The following is a 21704-nucleotide window of genomic DNA, read 5'->3' as shown; positions in this document are numbered from 1 at the left end:
AAAATTTTTACTGCCATATAACGCACTCCTTTTTGATAGCACGATAGACTTGCCGATGGAGTATGAAAGTCATTTTTTGACGTGTATTTATGCTATGAACTGTTGAATTAGTTTCAAAGTTTTCACGATTACATACGAGGAAGGTTATTAATGAAAAGATATACTAACAAGCCATGGGCATTATTTGTAGTTTTTTTAAAGTAGTCCTACACGATTCCCTAGATTTGGCACCTACTATTATTCTAATTACTCTTTTTTGTAATAGAAATATACTGTTACTATCTGTGGAATTTCCCCAGAATATTATTCCAAAACTCATTACCGAGTGGAAGTATGCAAAGTATATTGTTTTTAAGGTATTGATATTTACTATCTTTTGCATAGATCTAATAGCAAAACAAGCTGAATTTAGTTTGGGGGTAATTTCTTTAATATGATTTTTCCAATTTAACACATTATCGATTTTTAAGCCAAGAAATTTGGTTGTTGTTGTTTCTAATTGGGATCATAAATCACACAAATAACAACTGCTAGTTGCCACAAACATAACAACAATGACTATAATCATGAAACGTCTGCGGAAGTGACGTCATGAATGATGCCAACACCAGAAACAAAAATAAACCACATAACATTATTAATTTCGGCGAAAAAATTATATTCCGAAAAATTTTTGAACCGAGAATGTATATCTACAGATGTTATGCGACAAATGCTTTGCCTATCAGTGGACCTAGAATCAGTATTTAGCATTCTTGCATGATAGTGAGGTCGGAAAAGTTGCCGTTCAGGAATGGCGCTGAAGGATTTCAATCAATGTTTGAATTCTAAATTTGGACTGTTCGCAGACATGCAAAGATGATATCATTACTTATTGATGAGGAAGGAACGACTACTAGCCGTTACATCCCAAGAGACACACGAGAGATATAAGATATTTTGTTCCCTTGAAGGTTTTGTCTTAGGTATCTTTTCGTGTTACAATTCGGTATTACAAACAAAAATGACATCAAATTATGTAGCTCAAGCGGTAATGCGTTTTCCCACTGATCCGATGCTGATCCTGGCCTGGGATCAAATCCCGATTAGACTGATTACCTGATTGAATTTTACCTAGATTTCCTCAACTGTAAGACGAATCCTCGAAATCATATTCTCAAATAACATCTCACTATCGCCAGTTTCATCAACGTTAGTTAGCTCGCCATTGATAAAAGTCGTTAAATAAGCAATGTTGTTAGGTCGTCACATATGTATTGTCGGTTTTTTTAAGTTTGCTGTTTATTTTTTAAGTTTATTTTTTAGTTGGACAATGCAATTTACAGGATACCACGGTGCTTATTGTATGTGGCAATTGTTACCTTTCAAAGATTATAAAATGAGGGTGATAAAGTATGAGATTAGAATCCTTCTAAAGCACTATTGGAAACAAGATTCTAAAGCTGCTATCGCGGCGTTAGAAAAAATGTGAAAGCGAGGCTGAAGGTGTCGTTAGTGAGAATGTAGCATAACGATAGTACCAGCGTTTCAATAATTGACAGGGAGACATCAAAGATTTACAACGTCCTGGAAGATCTATCATTGTTTCTATCCATGACCCCATTTCCTGTGTGAAAGAAATTTCTAAAATTTGAAACCTGTTGAAATGGGTATCACCGATTTTTCAGAAAAAAAAGTGAAAAATTGTTGCGGGATGAAAAACCTCGCTGAAAGATGGCTCAAGATCATAGAATCTAATGGTCTTTACTTTGAAGATTGGATCAGTTTCTTGTCATAACACATTGCAACTACTGTAAAATTTTGCTCCAAAACCGACATTACTTATGATACTGTATTTGTAATTACAATTGCAATCCTAAGAAATTACTGCATGATAAAAGATACAGAAATAACTAAAAAAAGTAGATATTTATATTAAATATAAGCTATTTCAGGTAAAAGTTATGTGTGCTGTAGTTTACATAAAGAACAAAAGTGGGAAAAGTTAGAAATGTGGCCATTCAGGCGATAACGCAGATTAGAATGAGATATTCTAACAGGATGGATCCAAGTAGGATGTTCACGCATAACGAGAGGTGATTAGGATGTTAGAGAAGGAAATTTTTGGCGGTTACAGATAAAATTAGAAAGTCACTTTCTGTTCAGAAGCTGTTAAAAAGTCAACAACATTAAACACTTTAGAAAAAGAAAGAATCACTTTACGTAACAGTTGTATGTAACATTTTTCATGATATATCTCATCATCTGACGGGTTAAGGCTTCTTGGCCTGATCTCAACTGAAGCGAATTCACCCTTTCAATCTAGTTAGAGCTCGTCCGACATCTGCATTTTGTCTGATCTGTAATTTATTATTATTTTAAGTAGTCTGTCTGTTAGCATTCTTAGAATGTGTGAATAACAGTATTTTTTCTGCTTCTGTTATGTGTGAAATTCCTTTTGCTTTCTCAATTACACGAAGTATAAAAATGTTGTTATACTGCAAAAAATAATTGCGAGATTGCTGCTAAAATTCAAGCTTTCAGCTTCTCCGGTAACGGAAAAAATTGTTTTCACCTTGCCGTCTCTCCTTCTGTCTTCTGTGTACAGCCATTTTTCAGGAACTGTTGGACTGATTTTGTTCCTGTTCAGTGTCTACAACTTAATTTAACCGGGAATCATAAACGTGAAATAGGCCTATTATATTTTTTTTCTAAGATAATGCGTAAACCTGAATTTTACCCATTGTTATCAGTGCCTAAAGTGAGCCTTTAAGGTATATGCACGTGAAGGACCACAAATATTGTCAGAAAATGCAGGCTCTAAATTTCTAAAATATTGTAAGAAAATTAACTCATAATTGGACAAAAATTACAAGGTACCACAACAAGACTTATTAGAACTTAAATATCTGATAAAAGTATAATAAAGTTACTAATAATATTTTTCAGATCAGTTTTATCAGAGTATGGGGGGGGGGGAAGTTCTGCAGTTACATCTTTTGGTAACCTAACATTGTTATGGTGTCTCCGACATCTTTAATATTTTTCCTGCATGTAATAAACACTTATTTCTGAAAAGTAGACTACTCTCAGACATGTAGTGTTGTTCTATATAAAATATATTAACATCTACATAACGTTTTGAGATCTAATTTTACTATTTTCAAAGAAATGGGCATTATTGTCGCCTACTCTTTGAATAAATGCATCTTAAATCAGTGTACAAAATTTCAGAATTCTATCTCTAATGGTTGTGGAGTTATGAAATATTATGTGTGAAAATTTAATTAGAAGTAAAAAGTGAATTCTTAAAAATATTGTTAGTAACCTTTTTTTATACTTTTATGAGATATTTAAGTTCTAATAAGTCTTGTTGTGGTACCTTATAATTTTTCTCCAATTGTGAGTTCATTTCCTTATAAAATTTTAGAAATCTGGAGCCTGCATTTTCTGATAAGATTTGTGGAAGTTCACGTACATACAGTATACCCTTAAAACACTAGGGCGTCAAGAAGTAAGTAATCATTTTACGCACTGCCAAAGAAAATGTAATATTCAGTGTACAAACTTCATTCAGTAAGAAATTAATGCATTACCTCGACTTTCATTACTTAAATATTACACGTAACACAAATAAATAACAAATTTAACATTCATATTTACATTTAGTCCGTATTATTCTGAAGTTATATGCAGTACCCATAGCAACAAGATTTATCATTCAACTGTTTCTAACTGCTTTGTTGATTTAGGCGATTTAGACAGCTATGAAATCGTGAAAATTAATAAAACAGACTGCCATTCCATGGATACTTACTTATTAATGGTTCTGAGTTTAGACGGTCTTGACATCGTGATCTTATAACCTCTTCAACTTGAAATATTTATTTAATGTAAATTTGTGCTTTCATAGAAAAGAAAACATTGTATGACACATATTGATGCCAAAACTGATCAGGAAGAGAGAAATGGCTGGGTCACTGGCTGGGAAGAAATTGCCTAGTGAAGGATGCACTGGAAGGAATGGTGAACGGGAGAAGAGTTCGGAGCAGAAGAAGATACCAGATTACAGACGACATTAAGATATATGGATTATATGCGGAGACTAAGAGGAAGGCAGAAAATAGGAGAGATTGGAGAATGATGGTTTTGCAGTGAAAGACCTGCCCTTGGGCAGAACACTATGAATGAATGATACATACATTCGTAAAGTTATATTTTTGCCCGAGTGTAAAGTTTGTGCCAAAAAGAGAACCTTTACGACATAATCTCTTAAATAAATTATTAGGAGCCAAAAAAATAGTAAGTCTTTATTCTAAATAAAAACACAAAATAGCGCTGAACTCTATATCGATCATAACGATTTCTTTCTAAATTTTTTGTTTCTTACATAAGGTGAAGGTGAATGTAGTAGAACATAATGTAGGCCATGGAATGTTGTCATGGGGACTGAGCAGTCCATTTTTAATTGTTATTTAACGAATGTTTAAAATTGTGTGTTTAAGATATTGATAAAATTTTGCCTATAATGAGGCTTAATTAAACTCGTTACTGAACACATGTAACTGATCAAATTCTGCAAACCAGAACACGCACTGCACTTTACGCTGTGGCATCCACAGACAAGAAAACGACTGATGTAATCTGTCCTCATTACGATTCTAGGTAATATTAGTTATAATAAGAAGAAAGTAATTATTGCAATAATTACTAGGGTAAGATGAAACGTATATTACACGTCATAAATATTTCGCTCACAAATAATGGTCAATTCAAGCCACTTATAAGAGAAATAACTACTATAGCTTTCGTATTTCTGCGTTTTTCGCACTTATTATTTTTTTATGAGGTCCGAACAAAATTCCTTTAGTTTCCATGGGTAATTTATTTCCGATATACGTTCTTCATTTGTTCGTTTTTACTTTCATATGCTCGTATTTTAAACCCTGGGATATATTAAACGTCATTTAAAAGTTTTAAGACAATTTTGCTCGAAATTAGGTTTGCAGTGAAAATGTATGAACAGGAAAATACAGCTACGCGTTCATTATTAAAATACGACCGGCTTTGAAATTCATGGGAATTTGGAACTGCCCCTGCTTGTCTACAACCATCTTGTGTCATTTAATGACGCTATTACTGCTTTAGAAACAGTGAAACGCTTCGTAACACACCATGATGTAACTGAATAGGTTATGGGACAGTTATCACATTTTGAGGGCATGATTTATTCCTTATGATCAAACAGTTAAAAAATAACTGATTTTTATAATAGTCACGTGTTATTAAATGATAATCACATGGTAGGAACAAGATGGTAGGTAAGTCAATTTCGTAAAATTTTCTGGTTTGGGATTTCAAATGTAATATATCACTTAGCTTTGGCTCTAAGCAGCTAAGATTTTCTACAAATTATCTTACTTTCTTGAAGAATATGTGTCATAAATTGAGTACCATATCATAGATGTAAAGACATCGATTTAACTCGTTCTTCCCGTATAGTCTTCAGATGTTATTTAAGGTATTATTAAATGCCTTTTCAGTTATACTTTTTTTCTCACTTATGTCTTTTTTCTACAGAGTCCATAAACGCATTGAGGTTTTACTGTACAGTAGAACCTCTATTATCCGTGGTAATGAAGGGGTTGGACGTGAATATGTTAGGAGAAAATCCACAAACGATTAGGGAAAACGCGGAAATTCTACTTGAAGCAAGTAATAAGATAGGGTTGGAAGTAAATCCCGAAAAGACTAAGTATATAATTATGTCTCGTGATCAGAATATTGTACGAAATGGAAATATAAAAATTGGAGATTTATCCTTCGAAGAGGTGGAAAAATTCAAATATTTTGGAGCAACAGTAACAAATGTAAATGACACTCGGGAGGAAATTAAACGCAGAATAAATATGGGAAATGTCTGTTATTATTCGGTTGAGAAGCTTTTGTCATCTAGTCTGCTGTCAAAAAATCTGAAAGTTAGAATTTATGAAACAGTTATATTACCGGTTGTTCTTTATGGTTATGAAACTTGGACTCTCACTTTGAGACAGGGACAGATTAAGCGTGTTTGAGAATAAGATTCTTAAGAAAATATTTGGTGCTAAGAGGGATGAAGTTACAGGAGAATGGAAAAAGTTACACAACGCAGAACTGCACGCATTGTATTCTTCACCTGACATAATTAGGGACATTAAATCCAGACGTTTGAGATGGGCAGGGCATGTAGCACGTATGGGCGAATCCAGAAATGCATATAGAGTGTTAGTTGGGAGGCCGGTGGGAAAAAGACCTTTAGGGAGGTCGAGATGTAGATAGGAGGATAATATTAAAATGGATTTGAGGGAGGTGGGATATGATGGTAGAGACTGGATTAATCTTGCTCAGGATAGGGATCAATGGCGGGCTTATGTGAGGGCGGCAATGAACCTTCGGGTTCCTTAAAAGCCAGTAAGTAAGTAAGTAAGCAAGTAAGTAGGCCTAAGTAAGTAATTTGACATAGAGGTTTGCGTTGAGAATGATACAACTTTCGAATGAACCAACTTGGACTCGGTTGTATATCGCATTAAAATCCATAGTCACGTCTGGAACTTTATGCCTTGGGAATTAAATTATAATCGTGAATTGCAGATGACACTTCCCAAGGTTAGTACCGGTCAGTGGTCTGACAGGAGTGCTGGTTGCATACCTGGCCTGTGATGTTTCAGCTGTGTTCGGTATTTATTGATTTACCCCACTACCACGTAGCGCGTGGCAGTCTAGTACCAGGGGCGGGGGAGGGTTGTGCGGGGGATGCAGTACGGTGGAAGCTGCTACCGGCTGGGTTGAATGAAAGAGAGAGAGACTGCAACTTTGTGATACTGCAACAACCATCTTTTTCTCCTCTTATTCCAACAAATTCGCCAGTAAAAAAAGTCAAGCTAAAAGATAAATTGGTACACATTTTAAAAATCTACTCATAATGTATTATAATTTTAGTGTTTCAGATGTCTAAATGCTGAGAATAAAAAAAACTTTGAGTGTGGATCGAGCATAGTGCCAACAATTTTAATGGACATTAGTTAAGGACACCAAAAACTTGACAATAAATCCTAAACAGTTATTGGCAAGCTGCCAAGATCTTTTTCTTTCGATATAGTAGCCAGAAACATGCAACTAGTGCCCTGTGTTATGATAAACCAGCTATGTACATCTTTCCTTTCTAATCTCTTTGGAATTTTAGGAATGTCACAGTTGGTAGTTGTTACCTTTAGTCGCTAGAAGAACGTCACCGAAGTCACCGGCAGCGTTGAACTCGTATGCTGGCCCCCATGTTTACTGTTTTCTCGTCATCCGGTCATATGCGATCAACACTTACTATTAGGTTAGTTCCATATTTCCTCGTATTCGTCGCCACCTTTGCGTTAACCAAGTCTGACGCTAGACTTCGCTCCTGACCGGTTTCTGCCGAGAATGTATCGATTGTAGTTCATGTTTTAATGGTAAGAGGTCGTATGGGTGCTCGTGGAACGAATTTACGGGTGTCTAAGCGGGATATTTGTTTAGCTAATACTAACAGTTTTGTAGGTGATAGTGGTGACAGAAAAGTTATTGTTGTCAACGGCATACGTAACCCATTAGTGCTCAATGGCAACTTTAAATGCCGTTTGTTTAAAAAAAATAATAAACATAATATTAGTTTGACACTATTTTTTGTGTTGGGAGCTCTTCTAGACATATGTTCCCATCATCCCTGGCACAATCTACCTGCTACCTGCTAGCATCAGGGACTGTCGAAATAAAATTGAATTCAAACGAAAACTTACTAGGCACTTGGTCAGTAATTGATTACTTGTAAATAGTTTCTTTAATCTATCACAAAATATTTCAATATTCAGTAATTTCATCACTATACAATTTTGTTATTCTAGATTTAATTTGTAATTCAGTAAATATAAAATATTCTTTGTTTCTCTATGATAAATTATCTAGCTTTAATTATTCAGGTAATCTTTTCGTACTTTGATTTTATTGTAATTGTAAATTTAATACTAACTGTAATATTATTTGTAATTGTAATTGTAAATTTAATACTAATTGTAATTTTATTGTTGATATTGTAGTTGGAATCTCCTGGTAGAGGGGCAGAGAAGGCCTGACGGCCTTATCTCTACCAGGTTAAATAAATAAATACTACTACTAATCCTTCATTTCAAAGTCAATTGTTGTGAAGTGCAGACGCGAAATTCTGTAGTGATTTTGAGTGTGCCTACATGAAACTAAAATTTAATTACTGTTGTTAAATCTTACTTCATTATTTCAAATCTAACTAAAATACGTTTCAGAATGTTTACTTACTATTTTAAAGCTAGTTTATGACAATGTTCTATTGTGGATATGTCTTACAGTGTTGTGAAATCATGTGAAAATTTTATTTGCCATTGAGCACTACAAATTGAAAAAGTGTGTGCATTTCGTTCCATATATCAGATAATAATTTACTCACTGTGAGCTAGATTTTAAACGCCATAAAAATGGTCTTTCTAGTGCTCAGTGGCAACTAAAGTTGTCATGAAATTGTCTGATGCCTACAGAATTTTGTTTAGTATTTCTCTCATTACATGAGCAATGCATAGATCAGGTATATGTGAAACAAATGTAGAAAATTGAAACGAAAATAGTTGTGAGCATTAATGGGTTAAAAACTAATTAGCCTCTAATACCTAATAAAATATTTACTCCATAATAAGTAATGCGGATCTGTAAGACACAGATTTAAATAAAAATGTATAACTTTGCTATCATAAAATATTTTACTGTAACTTATATTTATTTATTTATTTATTTAAATTCAAATATACAGAATAAAGAAATATAATTACAAAAACAAACAAAGATAAATACAAATAAAATAATACAAGCAATATAAAAAGAAGATACAGTAGTATTAACAAAATTTGAGACCGAATGAGCAGCGCTCGTGCTCGGTCGCAGTTCAGATATAATATTAAAATAAAAAATAATAATAATAATATAAATAAATAAGTAAAATAAAATAGGAACTAAAATATAATTACAGCGGCAATGGAATTAAGTATATACTATAATATTAACACTAGAGAAGAATAATATCGCACGTGAAAAGTAGGATTAATATATATTTCAAAATTATAGAATACAAATATAATATAGGTTGATTAATTCATACACATAGGCTATAAATTTATTTAATCAAATTTAAGATATTAACACGTTTATAATTTTCTTGTTATATGTTAGTGGGTTACATGTTAGAAGTTCTGGGTGTAATTTAGTTAAAGCATTGTACAACCGAGGGCCAAAATTTATGCTATGCTTTAGACCAGCAGATGTGAGACATTTAGGTTCTACTAATGTTGAATTAATATTTCGTCTTGTGTCATAATTGTGTGTCTGTAATACAAACTTATTACGATTTTTATGATAAAATTTTAACAGCGTATACTTATAAATTTGTTCAATATTAAATACATTAAATTCAGAATAAATTAATTTAGTTGGATAATCGAAACGTTTCTTCAAACAAATTTTAATTATTCGTTTTTGTAGTAAATTTAACGGACTAAGATTAATTTTTGTACTTCCACCCCAAACAATTATACCATATTGAATGATAGACTGAATAATGGCCAAATAAACATTTCGTAAAACTCTAATAGGTAAGTAGCAGCGAAGATTAACGAATTTATAAATTGTTTTACGAAGCCTCTTACAAAGATAAGTAATGTGATGAGGCCATTTTAAATTCTGATCAATAATGATACCCAGATATTTTACATACGTGGCTTCTTTCAAAGGTGGACATTTACAACTTTTGGGATCTAAACAATTTTCACTGTGTATTATTAGTCGATATTTATCGCTAAATTTTAAATTTTGAACACTGGCAGCTGTTAACGAAAAAGGAACTAAAGTTGATTTAGATATATTTAAAGAAAGGAAGTTGGAATTAAGCCATTTTTTAACAATGTTAGCACCTACATTAGCATTTCTATATGCTTCCTGCCAAGAAAAACCACTGAAAATAACTACTGTATCATCCGCATATGAATATATAGATCCATTAAATGTTTCTAAATTTATATTTAGCAGATCATTAACATATATTAGAAATAAAATAGGTCCCAAAATTGTTCCTTGCGGTACACCTATATCAATATATTTGTATTCACTAAATTGATCTTCAATTTTGGTCATTTGCCTTCTGTTACTAAAATATGATTGGAATAATTTTAAAACTATACCTCTGACTCCAATAGTATGTAGTTTGTCCAAAAGTAAATTATGATTGATAGTGTCAAAAGCTTTCCGTAGATCCAATAAAATACCCAAACATTTGTTTCCGATATCTAGTTCATTGATAATTTTTCCAGTAACATTAATAAGAGCATCATCAGTAGAAATATTATTGCGGAAACCAAACTGATTTTTAGAGAGGATTTTATGTTTTTCTAAATAATTTATTAATCTATTCTTTAAACATTTTTCAAGCAATTTGGAAAATGTTGGAAGTAAAGATATAGGTCTATAGTTATTTAAATTATTTTTATCTCCAGATTTGTATATTGGATAATAATGGTAGTTTGGAATTTTTAATAACCGTAATTCTATCCAATGTCTTAAAAGAGACCAAGCAGAAGTATCTTAATATTAATGAAATATTATTACAATATTATATTGAAAAACACAACTAGTGTTGTGAAAAATGGTGTGTAGAACTACATAAGCGAAATGTGGAAATATTAAATCGACATTCTTAACCATTCAGACATTTCACACACGGTTTTCTGGAACGTTCCAGACAAATTTAATGTTACTTTTTGAGCACTTCTAAACAGTGTTCTTATTTCTTGAAAGGGATACATACATACGTACATACATACATATATACATATATATATATATATATATATATATATACATAGTTCTCTGCCGAAGGGCAGGTCTTTCCCTGCAAACTCATCATTCTCCAATCTTTCCTATTTCCCGCCTTCCTCTTAGTCTCCACATAAATGATCCATGAATCTTAATGTCGTCTATAATCTGATATCTTCTTCTTCTTCATTTTATTAAGTCTTAAATTATGAATAATCAACTTACTATTAATTAATTCATTGGTCTCACTGCTTTGTATGGCTGCTGATTTATCTTAATATTACAATTAAATTAATTAAGTTTTTATTAACGCATTATTCACAATTGGCTTTGCAGGACATAATGATCATAATATAAGACTACATTTTCTGTTGTAAGACTTCACCTTTTGATAGTTTTGCGCTTATAAAATGTTTCTATCTTTCCACGCGACACTGCTCTTTTGTAATTATACTGCCCGCTCAAGTGCTCAGAAAAACCTGTTACTTTCCTGGAATTTTTCTCTCCTACAACCAAACTATTACAATTTCTTTGAGCCAAAACTTTCTCTTTCATTACTGCATTGAAAATATCTCTCCCGTGTCTGAGTGGTTAGCCTCTCTGCCTTCCACTGCTTCTCTGGGCTGAACGTTCCCCAGACATGTCGCCCATCTAGCATGTCTGGGATATGGTTGGTCGACAACTTGTTCGTCATGGTCCTCCAGCACCCACTCTTGACGCTTTGTGGACTTGCATACGAACTGCGTGGAGGGAGATTACCCAGGAACATATACAGGCCCTCTTTGATTCCATGCCACGGCGCTTAGAGGCTCTGATTGCAGCTCATGGAGGCTTCACACCATACTGAAATCTCACGGTCACAGATCAGGTGTAGTTCTGTAATTCTAATCATTTGTGCATTGTCATGTATCTAATCTGTGGTACCAATTTCATATCAGCCACATGTATCCTTCTTGGTGTTGCAATTTCCACGAATATAGTGTAGTTCATACCTGCACAAACAGCGCTCAATGAGCGCGCGCGCTCCTTCGGAGCCGTAGAGCTGTGTTTACCGCTCGCCGAAACGGAGGGGAAGATACGTCAGAAAGACTTGCTATACCGTATTTGCTCGCGTAATTTGCGCACTGTTTCAATTAACTTTGGCCACTGAAAAATTGGGGTGCGTAAAATATACGGATTTTTCAAATAAGAGGTCCTGTTCTGAATTTATCTCAATTAGTATATGTATAGGTAAGTATTTACGGTAGGGTTAATTTTCTATACCGGTAACTTGTCTCTACCAAGGACAAGCAGTGTTAAAGTAGCGGGACTTTGGGGTTTCTTTCTGAAGCAGGTACTTCAGTTTCTGGTGAATGATCTACGATGGACTGTAGGGAAGGAAAATCCCTACTACACTGAAAAAAATATGTACGTTATCCCTACTACACTGAAAAAAATATGTACTGTACGTAAAATGTGTGCGCAAAATACACGGAGCAAAAATAAAGTTCAAAATAATCCCTTAAAAATTAGTATGCGCAAAATACGCGGGGGCGCAAATTACGCGAGCAAAAACGGTAGGTAGAGGAGAGGGAAACGACCACTCAGTTATCTAGTGGAGTGCAGTGTGTAGGCCTATTCTCAGTAACTGTTTCACGTTGCTTACCTACTGCTACAGTACAGTATGGAGGAATCTAAAAGACGGAACATAACATTTAACATTTAACGATTTACAGCTCGAACTTATTGATCTTCAATGTGACCTAAGGGTTAAAGATCGCTTGAATAATACTACTAGCCTGGTTGAGTTTTACAAGACTAAACATTAGCAATAATATCCACGACTACACAGGCTGGCTGTGAAAATGATTGCTATGTTTGGCTCAACATTTATATTTGTGAGCAACTGTTTTCTATAATCAACTTTAATAAAGGCAGACATCGAACATCTGTAACTGATATTTCATTACGATCAGTAGGCTACTGTTCCTTTCAGCTGCCAACAGCATAAAACTTCGTTTTGATGTACTGTTAAATAAAAACATAACGAAATGATATTGTACATTTAAGTAGCTATAGAATTTCTATTATTTCTGTAAAATAAATATTTCTTTATTATTTAATAATAGTCCAAGATAGTTTTGCAAACACTGAACGGGAATTCATTTCATAAACACTCGTAATAGTACTTCCTTTTGTATATATTTTGTACGAGATCACCCCTTCTTCCAGTCCACCCTTATACAGAGCGCAGCTAATATCTGCTTTCCGCTCATGAGCTGTGAGCCGGCTCGGAGAGCGCAAACCTTGTGTAGGCCTGGTGTAGTTGATGGAACAACCTCCATATATTCAATGCTATTTTCTTAACTTGAAATCCTCTGTAGTTACAGTAACGCATCAATCTTAATGAAGTCAACAGCAAAATGATCTTATTTAATAATGCAACTGACTGTGTTCGTGGAATTAGATCGCAAGCCTGAAACAGTAGCGATGTGTTTTTCTCGGTTTGTGTTAAAATTGCTGTACACACTCACTGTGTGTATTCATGAAATTGGCTGCACGGAGCAGGCAGACAGTCTCAAGACGGGAGGGAGTCTGAAGGGCGAGCATGTACATCCCCAGGAGGGCGATGCTCAGCCGTAGGGATGTGGGTGGAATATGGATATAGCCTGGGGTCTGCTGACGGACAGAAGCTCGTACCAGTGTGGGAATTGAGGATTACACTTCAGAATTACACCATGAATACGCCGTGTAAAACGTTCCTTCATTATGAACAGCCTTCCCTATACCCTTCGGAACTCAAGTATCTTCGTTGAACCCCATTTACACCATTAGATAACTCGGAAGTCTAAAGTGTTAACAAGAATTTTAATCAGTTTGGTTTCTATCTACGAATACATAAACAAGCAGTGAAATACGAGATGGCATAATCTTTAATAAACTTGTTTATTTTCTCAGTAAAGAGAATGCATTGTGATGATGCAAATATATATAATTTCGACATTTTCACAAAAATACTACGTTTTTGGATTATTAATTATTAAGGCTGTTGGACTAAGAATAAGATGCTTAGGAAAATATTTGGGGCTAAGAGGGATGAAGTTACAGGAGAATGGAGGAAATTACACAACGCAGAACTGAAAACATTGTATTCTTCACTTGTCATAATTAGGAACATTAAATTCAGATGTTTGAGATGGGCAGGGAATGTAGCACATATGGACGAATCTAGAAATGCATATAGAGTGTTAGTTGGGAGACCGGAGAGAGAAAGACCTTTGGGGACGCCGAGACGTAGATAGGGAGATAATATAAAAATGGATTTGAGGGAGGTGGGGTATGATGGTAGAGACTGGATTAATCTTGCTTAGGTTAGGGACCGATGGTGGACTTATGTGAGGGCAGCAATGAACCCAGGGTTGTCTAAAAGCTAAAGGTATTAATAATAAAGTAGAAAGTATTTTTTACTTGCCCTCCTTTTAAAGCAAGACCCGACACCACGTTTTTTCACATATATATAAAGAACCTTATAAGTGAAAATCAGTCAAAACTAAATTAAATTGTAGTGCAAGGACTTTTTATATAAAGCGATAAAATATGCTATGCACACAGTTATCATATATGGATGAAATTTTGTTATTAACCTGATATAGCCTACCACTGGTCGAAATTATATAAAGCGATAAAATAAGCTATTAAAATATTAATAAAATGCACACCAGTTATCATAGGCGGATGAAATTTTGTCATTATTAACCAGATACAGTCTACCACTGGTCGAAATTATATAAAGCGATAAAATATGCTATTAAAATATTAATAAAACGTACACCAGTTATCATAGGCGGATGAAATTTTGTCATTATTAACCAGATATAGCCTACCACTGGTCGAAATTATCTAAAGCGATAAAATATGCTATTAAAATATTAATAAAACGCACACCAGTTATCATAGGCGGATGAAATTTTGTCATTATTAACCAGATATAGCCTACCACTGGTCGAAATTATCTAAAGCGATAAAATATGCTATTAAAATATTAATAAAACGCACACCAGTTATCATAGGCGGATGAAATTTTGTCAATATTAACCAGATATAGCCTACCACTGGTCGAAATTATCTAAAGCGATAAAATATGCTATTAAAATATTAATAAAACGCACACCAGTTATCATAGGCGGATGAAATTTTGTCATTATTAACCAGATATAGCCTTTCACTGGTCGAAATTTGGTGAATCCAGTTTTACAAATATGGTAGTTATTTCATCATAGTGGATTTTTTTAAATAAGAAATTTGAAAATTTCTGTGTAGTGTCTCCTTAAAGGTGAACACATGTGAAAACTTATAATTTGTATTACAATCACTCTGAGAGACAATACCTGCATATCAAAGAACATTTAAGATTTTGCTGTTATGAAAATTTCAGCTCACAAGACAATACAGATCGTCACATTAACAACGGACTTTAATACTCTTAGGGCCGATTGTATAAACCATTTAATCTTAGATCAGAGGTTAAATTGATCCTCGTTCTAACTGAACTTGAAATTTTATGTTGTATAAAGTCTAATCTGAGATTAATTTGTCTTAAACTAAAGTCAGCTTTGACTGAAGAAATTTCTCCGATTAAGTTAGATGATCCAAGTTTTCTCTTTGAAATATACGAGTGGCAGATTGTGCAAAAAGAATAACCATTGTTATTAATATCAATAGATATGGTAGGTACATTTATATATATTTTTTCAATTTCTTGCCTTAATATACAAACAATCTTATATTTTATAAGGCTTTGTCGTGTTCAGCAGTATGAAATAATATAACCTATAATTATATTATGTTTATAACAACCATTAATTATTAATGGATATGATAGGCACATTCATAAATTTTCAATTAACTGTATTACTAAACGAAAATTGTCGTTTTATAAAGCTTTATTATGTTTAGCAGTATCAAACACCATAACATGATAGAAATTTGGAGAACGGTCAATCTTCTTCTTATTGTCCGCCATTATTTACAACGCACAAAACAAACCAGTGTCTCCAACAGAGTGTGCGGAAAGTCGCCCAAAAGTAATTGGAAAGTCGCTAGATTTCTTATTATCAACAAAGAAAGATTAAATTTTGTCACTATGAGGTGCTAAAAAGGTCGTTAAATCCCTATTTAAGCAATATAAAAGTTAAAAGAAATTGTCGTCGAAAAAGAGTTAAGTCGCTAAATTAGCAACAATGAAAAAACCTGTACAACATGGCCCGCGCGTCACATACTTCACCTGTTTATGCGATGTTGCCAAGTCCTTTTCACGTGAACTTAGATTGCATTTGAATCTAGGTAATTCGATTGCAGAAAAGTTTTATACAATAGAAGAAGTGTCTGAACTCGTTTCAGTTTCCGATTTTCGATCAAAATTGATCTTTAGGGATTTGAATCTAGCATCATATCTGAAACATAACTGTTGTATATACCACTGATGTTACGAAGTGTATTAAAAAATACATATATAACATACTGGTTTTGGTATATTTTAGTTAAAAGAACTGCTGTTGTACGTGAGCTTTTCTAGAAAGCCTTGTCATGACATTTCCGCCGGGAGAAGAGAACGTACTTGAGGAAAGAGGAAGGGGTCTTGAATTGAAACCTTTTATTATTCAGCTGTAATGTTGGGGACCATGATGTAGAGCCCCAGAGCCTGAGGAATTCCACCCCGGGGAGACACTTGAGGGATAAGGCATCTTATCAACGGCGGTGCTAAATTTGACAATACTCAAACCATAAGAATACAAATGTTGAAGGGATTGTAAACGTCTGAATACATATTACTAGATTTCTGCGTACTTGCATGCAAAATGTATTCTTCTATCTAGTGATATGCACTCGCCGGGCTTTCTAAATTGCATACTTTGTGTCTCAGTAAATCATTCGTGCTGTGAAGAAGCCACGAAAATGTTATCTCATTGAACTCGCGTAGGGGAAATATATTGTTGGAATTGAGAGAACTTTTATGAATGAAACAGTTATAACGATATTCCTTACATAATAGGGTACCGTTAACAGAGCAGTTATATCGTCAGTCCTGAGTTGGAACCTCAGAGAACCGAAGTGAAATTTGTGGCTGTAAAAGACAATGTTGAGTAAAGTTTTGGGGGGCACTTTTAGTTTCCTTGCCGTCTACTATCTAAGGGAATTTGCTAGCTGGAGGGGAATACCGGACAGCATAATTCTATGGAACTCATCCCATAACGGGTGGTCAAAAATCTACTTGGGGTGAAGTACTTAGAAATATTCCTTATCCGCGTTTTATCAGCATACATACAATCCATACAAATTTATTTTTCAGTTCGGCATATGTCGAACCAGTGTCAAAGAAGGCATTTTCCTTCCTAGCATAAGGTAAGAGTTTGTCATTGATTAGACCTCCTATCACAAAAAGCGGTAACAAATGTCTACCAATGATTGCGTTAGCATTTGTAATTGACTTACTGATATAATCTCCACGTGGAGTATATAACAGCATTGTCATACGTCTAGTTTATTGATGACGTTAAGAAAGGTTAGTAATTTTAATTTCAATTTTAATTATTTCACAGCATAAAATTTATTCACTGTGGATGATGTTTGTAGAAATCAATGTATTCATGTCGGTATAAAAATAATTGTAACTCGGTATAATCTTTACGATGAAAATGTGACAACCCCGCCTGACATTACAAGTATTGATGCGTAAAAGATTGTATACGCAATACAAAGTCTGCCGCTAGGGTATTAATTGAACGGTTTTGCTGTACTTACGTAGTATGCTCGTCGATCCCTTCATTCGTTGACACCGTCGTTGATATCTCCCATAGGCCTATACATTGGCACCTTTCTTAGTTCGTTAACACCTTCCTTGAATCATTGGCACTTTGGTAGCTACATTGTAGCATTACTTGATTCATTGGTGGGTTCGTTGATTCGTTAGTAAGTCGATCGGTACTTTGATAGGTTCATTGTATAATGTATGCTGACGATACAACTTTTGTTATCACACATAATAATACTGCTGAGTTAGATTTTATGAAGCAAGCTGTGTTTTCTGAAATAAGAAAGTGGTTTTCAATTAATGGATTTATTGTTAGTGATGAAAAAACTCATGTGTTAACTCTAAGTTTGAAACAAACCCAAAATAATGTGATAAATGAATCTGTAAAGATGCTGGATATGTATTTGGATCCTAAACTAAGGTGGAATAGCCATGTCAGTTATGTATGTAAAATAATTTCTAGAATAATTTATCTCTTGAGAAGTATCATGAACAAAATTCCCAAACATTGTTTAAAACAAGTTTACTATGCACTATTTGAAAGTGTTATTAGATATGGATTACTTTTATATGGAAATAGTTCTGACCTTCCTAACATTTTGTTACTGCAGAAAAAGGCAGTTCGTATTATAACAATGTCACCACCCAGACTATCATGTAGATCTCTTTTCAAAAATGAAAAGATTATGACAGTCTACAATCTATATATTTTTGAACTTTTAATGTATGTAAACAAGAATATTACTAATTATACAAGTATAGTAGATCTGCATCGCTATGAAACAAGAAATAATGATGAATTAAATGTACCACATGTCAGGTTGCAAAAAACACAATCAAGCTATGTAATTACTGCAATAAAAGTATATAATAAGATACCTACAAATATAAAGGCACTTAATGAAACACAATTTAAATTAAAGATTAAGAGATGGCTACAAAATAAACCCTTTTATAATATGAATGAATTTTTTGAAAATGATGTAGTATTTTACTAAAGTTTTATTATTTTTTACTCTTTTAATATTTTAAATATTGACACATTGTTTTTCATGTTATCACATAGACGAGGCCTCTTGTATTCTTGTACCTTCAGGCAAATAAAGAATATGAATATGAATATATTGACTTATTGGTAAATTATTTGATTAAGTGGTGCACCTGTTGATTTATTTGTGAGTTCGTTCATTTATTAGTACTTTAGTAGATTTGTTCATTCTTTGATAGAGTAGTTAATAATAATAATAATAATAATAATAATAATAATAATAATAATAATTATTATTATTATTATTATTATTATTATTATTATTATTATTATTATTATTATTGCTCAGGATAGGGACCAATGGCGGGCTTATGTGAGGGCGGCAATGAACCTGGTAAAATTCTATATTCTAAAGGAAGTTGGTTAAAAGTAGTTGTTAAAAATGGTTAAGTCCTTTCGTTCCATAAGTTACTGAGCTATGCTAAGAAAAAAAAATATATTGTCTTTTTGTCTTGTTAAATAAGTATGTATATCTTTATTAAACTGAAATGTAATATTACTACGTATTAAATTGTTAATAACTTTGTGCATGAAAATAGCAGCACCTAATTTGATATTTGATTCAAATGGTAGAAGGAAAGAAAATTGATATAGATATTTAATTGGAGTCAAATAATGAAAACACAATACATTTCTTAAAGCTCGATTTTGAATAATTTGTAAAGGTCTCAAAGCAGTTTTCTTATTATGTCCCCAAATAAATGACATACATTAAATGAGAATGGATAAAAGCATAATATACATTCAAGAGACAAGATATAGGCAAAGATCTTTTAAGCCTTTTCAAAATACCAGATATTGGAGCAATTTTCTCACAGACAGCCAAAATATGCTTATCCCATGTTAAATGTTCATCAACAATCAACCTAAAAATTTAACTGATGCAACTTTTTGTATTAAAGAATCATTAAACTTTAATTCTTTCGGAATAATATAATAACATGAATTTTTGTTTAATATTATTTATAAATTCCGTAGTATGTTACATTATAATAATTGGAGATAGAGTTAATAGTGAATGTTTTAAGTTACAAAGTGTGTTTTGTTACCGTAACATTGATTTTATAATTAATCTTTACCAAAGTTTTCCTCTGTCAGTTTATTATACTATGTTTCTTCACTTATTACTCAAATTTAAGGCTAATTTAAAGGTTTGTACCTGGTTGGACTGCTCAAATATCTACGCAGGGTTACAAATTTATAAATTCTTGTGCATTTGTAATCGGATAATATCACATTGTTAAATATAGGTACGAGACTGTCTTATAGACGTCTGCGTAATGAAAGGAAAGTTCGCGTTTCTGCCGCATTCAGTGGCAACTGTTACCTGAACACCCGTTTTATACCTCTCGTAAAATTTGACCTTGACATTAACCTGAAGTGGGTTAAATGGACATTATACTTTCATTGCGATTGATTCTCCTTGGCCTTGGGTAACCCCCAAGAGAATGGCAGATAGTTCATAAGTTTCTCCGACAGGTAGCAGAAGTGGTGGCAAATTGTGAACCTCTGGACCAGCACTTCAAAAGTAAAGAATTCTTTAAAACGTCAATACGAATATGGAATACTCTTTTATGCCATTCTTTCCTTCAAAAAGTTTTAATATGCGCCCCTCTTACATGAGATATATATTTCTACATAATCTTTGTCAAATAATGCTTCTGATTTTATTATTACTGAATACGATTTCATAATATGCAAGTTAGTAGATTAAACTTATTTACTGGGCGCGTCCGGAAATTCAGGTCCATTCAGCAATAAAAAGCCCATGAGAGTTAAGTAATTTAACACAAGCTAGGATATCTGAAAATATAATGGTATTTTAACACACCAATCATTGTCTTCAGTACATCCTTTGTATCGGGTTACCAGCTTTCTTACACGGGCGTTCAAAGATGTGTATGTGTATGTATTTATTAACATTACAATTGGGTATACACCCGGTGGTAGTGATATATAATATACAATAATACCATTACAATTATACAGTAATTACAGTAATAAAAGAAAAAAAAATAAATAAACCTAAATTTATTTCTAACTATAAATAAATAGATGCAATAAACCTAGGACTATAAATAAAAACTATTCTATAATAACGCTTAACAATGAGCAAAAGTAAACCTAACTTATAATTACTTCTATTTCACCCAACTTTTACCAATTTAAGTAATTACATATCACCTTAATTAATTACAAATCAACTTAATTACATATCATCTTAATTAATTACATATCACCTTAATTTATTTACATATTAACTAAATTACATATCACCTTAAATAATTACATACCTACTTAATTACATATCATCTTAATTAATTACATATCACCTTAATTTATTTACATATCAACTAAATTACATATCATATTGATTACATATCATCTTAATTAATTACATATCAACTTAATTAATTACATGACACAACTTAGATAAGTACACTGCACCTACAATTACATTTTCAGTCTAATCTTCTTAACCTTTCCTTAAATGTATTGATTTTGAGAGGACCACCCTGAAAGATTGCCGCAGGTAAGCTGTTCCAGTCTACTATTGTGCGGTTAACAAAGGAAAATTTTGCCACATCCGTTCTTTTTTTCTATATTTAAACTTTCTAATATGATCAGCCCTGCCTAAGTATGATGGTGTTGCTAATCTAGCATTGATGTCGGTCCATGCTTTGTGTTCCATTACCAAAATTCAGTTATTTTGTTTACTACACGAAAGTTTAATGTTCAATACGAAGTGGAAGAATGCAGACTGATCGATTCCTCCAAAAGAAGTCTGAAGTCAATGCTTCTGGACAGTGGCGACTAGTGTGCTTCGTTACCTGTTGGTCATTCGGTACACCTTAAACTTATGAGAATCTTGAACTGGTTCTTAAAAAGATCAAATAAAATAGTACATTATGCAACGAGCCTATAATGGTAGTAATTAAGACATGAGTATGTTTATGAAACGAGCGCAAGCGAGTTTCATAATTTTCATACGAG

General features: G+C 33.2%; 1 protein-coding gene across 1 annotated transcript in view; it reads right to left on the bottom strand.

Moving 5' to 3' along the window:
- LOC138699434 (transmembrane protein 229B-like) overlaps nt 1–7357 on the bottom strand; it is an 82512-nt gene extending 75155 nt beyond the window's left edge. Inside the window, exon 1 of the mRNA XM_069825296.1 lies at nt 7227–7357. The gene's annotated coding sequence lies outside the window, so the exon portion shown is untranslated. The remainder of the gene's footprint in view (nt 1–7226) is intronic.
- Nucleotides 7358–21704: the final 14347 nt, after the last annotated feature.

The sequence above is a fragment of the Periplaneta americana genome, chromosome 5 (assembly GCF_040183065.1).
Source record: "Periplaneta americana isolate PAMFEO1 chromosome 5, P.americana_PAMFEO1_priV1, whole genome shotgun sequence".
NCBI classification, from domain to species: domain Eukaryota; kingdom Metazoa; phylum Arthropoda; class Insecta; order Blattodea; family Blattidae; genus Periplaneta; species Periplaneta americana.
The sequence above is the reverse complement of the archived record's forward strand: the minus strand, read 5'-3'. Positions and strand labels throughout refer to the sequence as shown.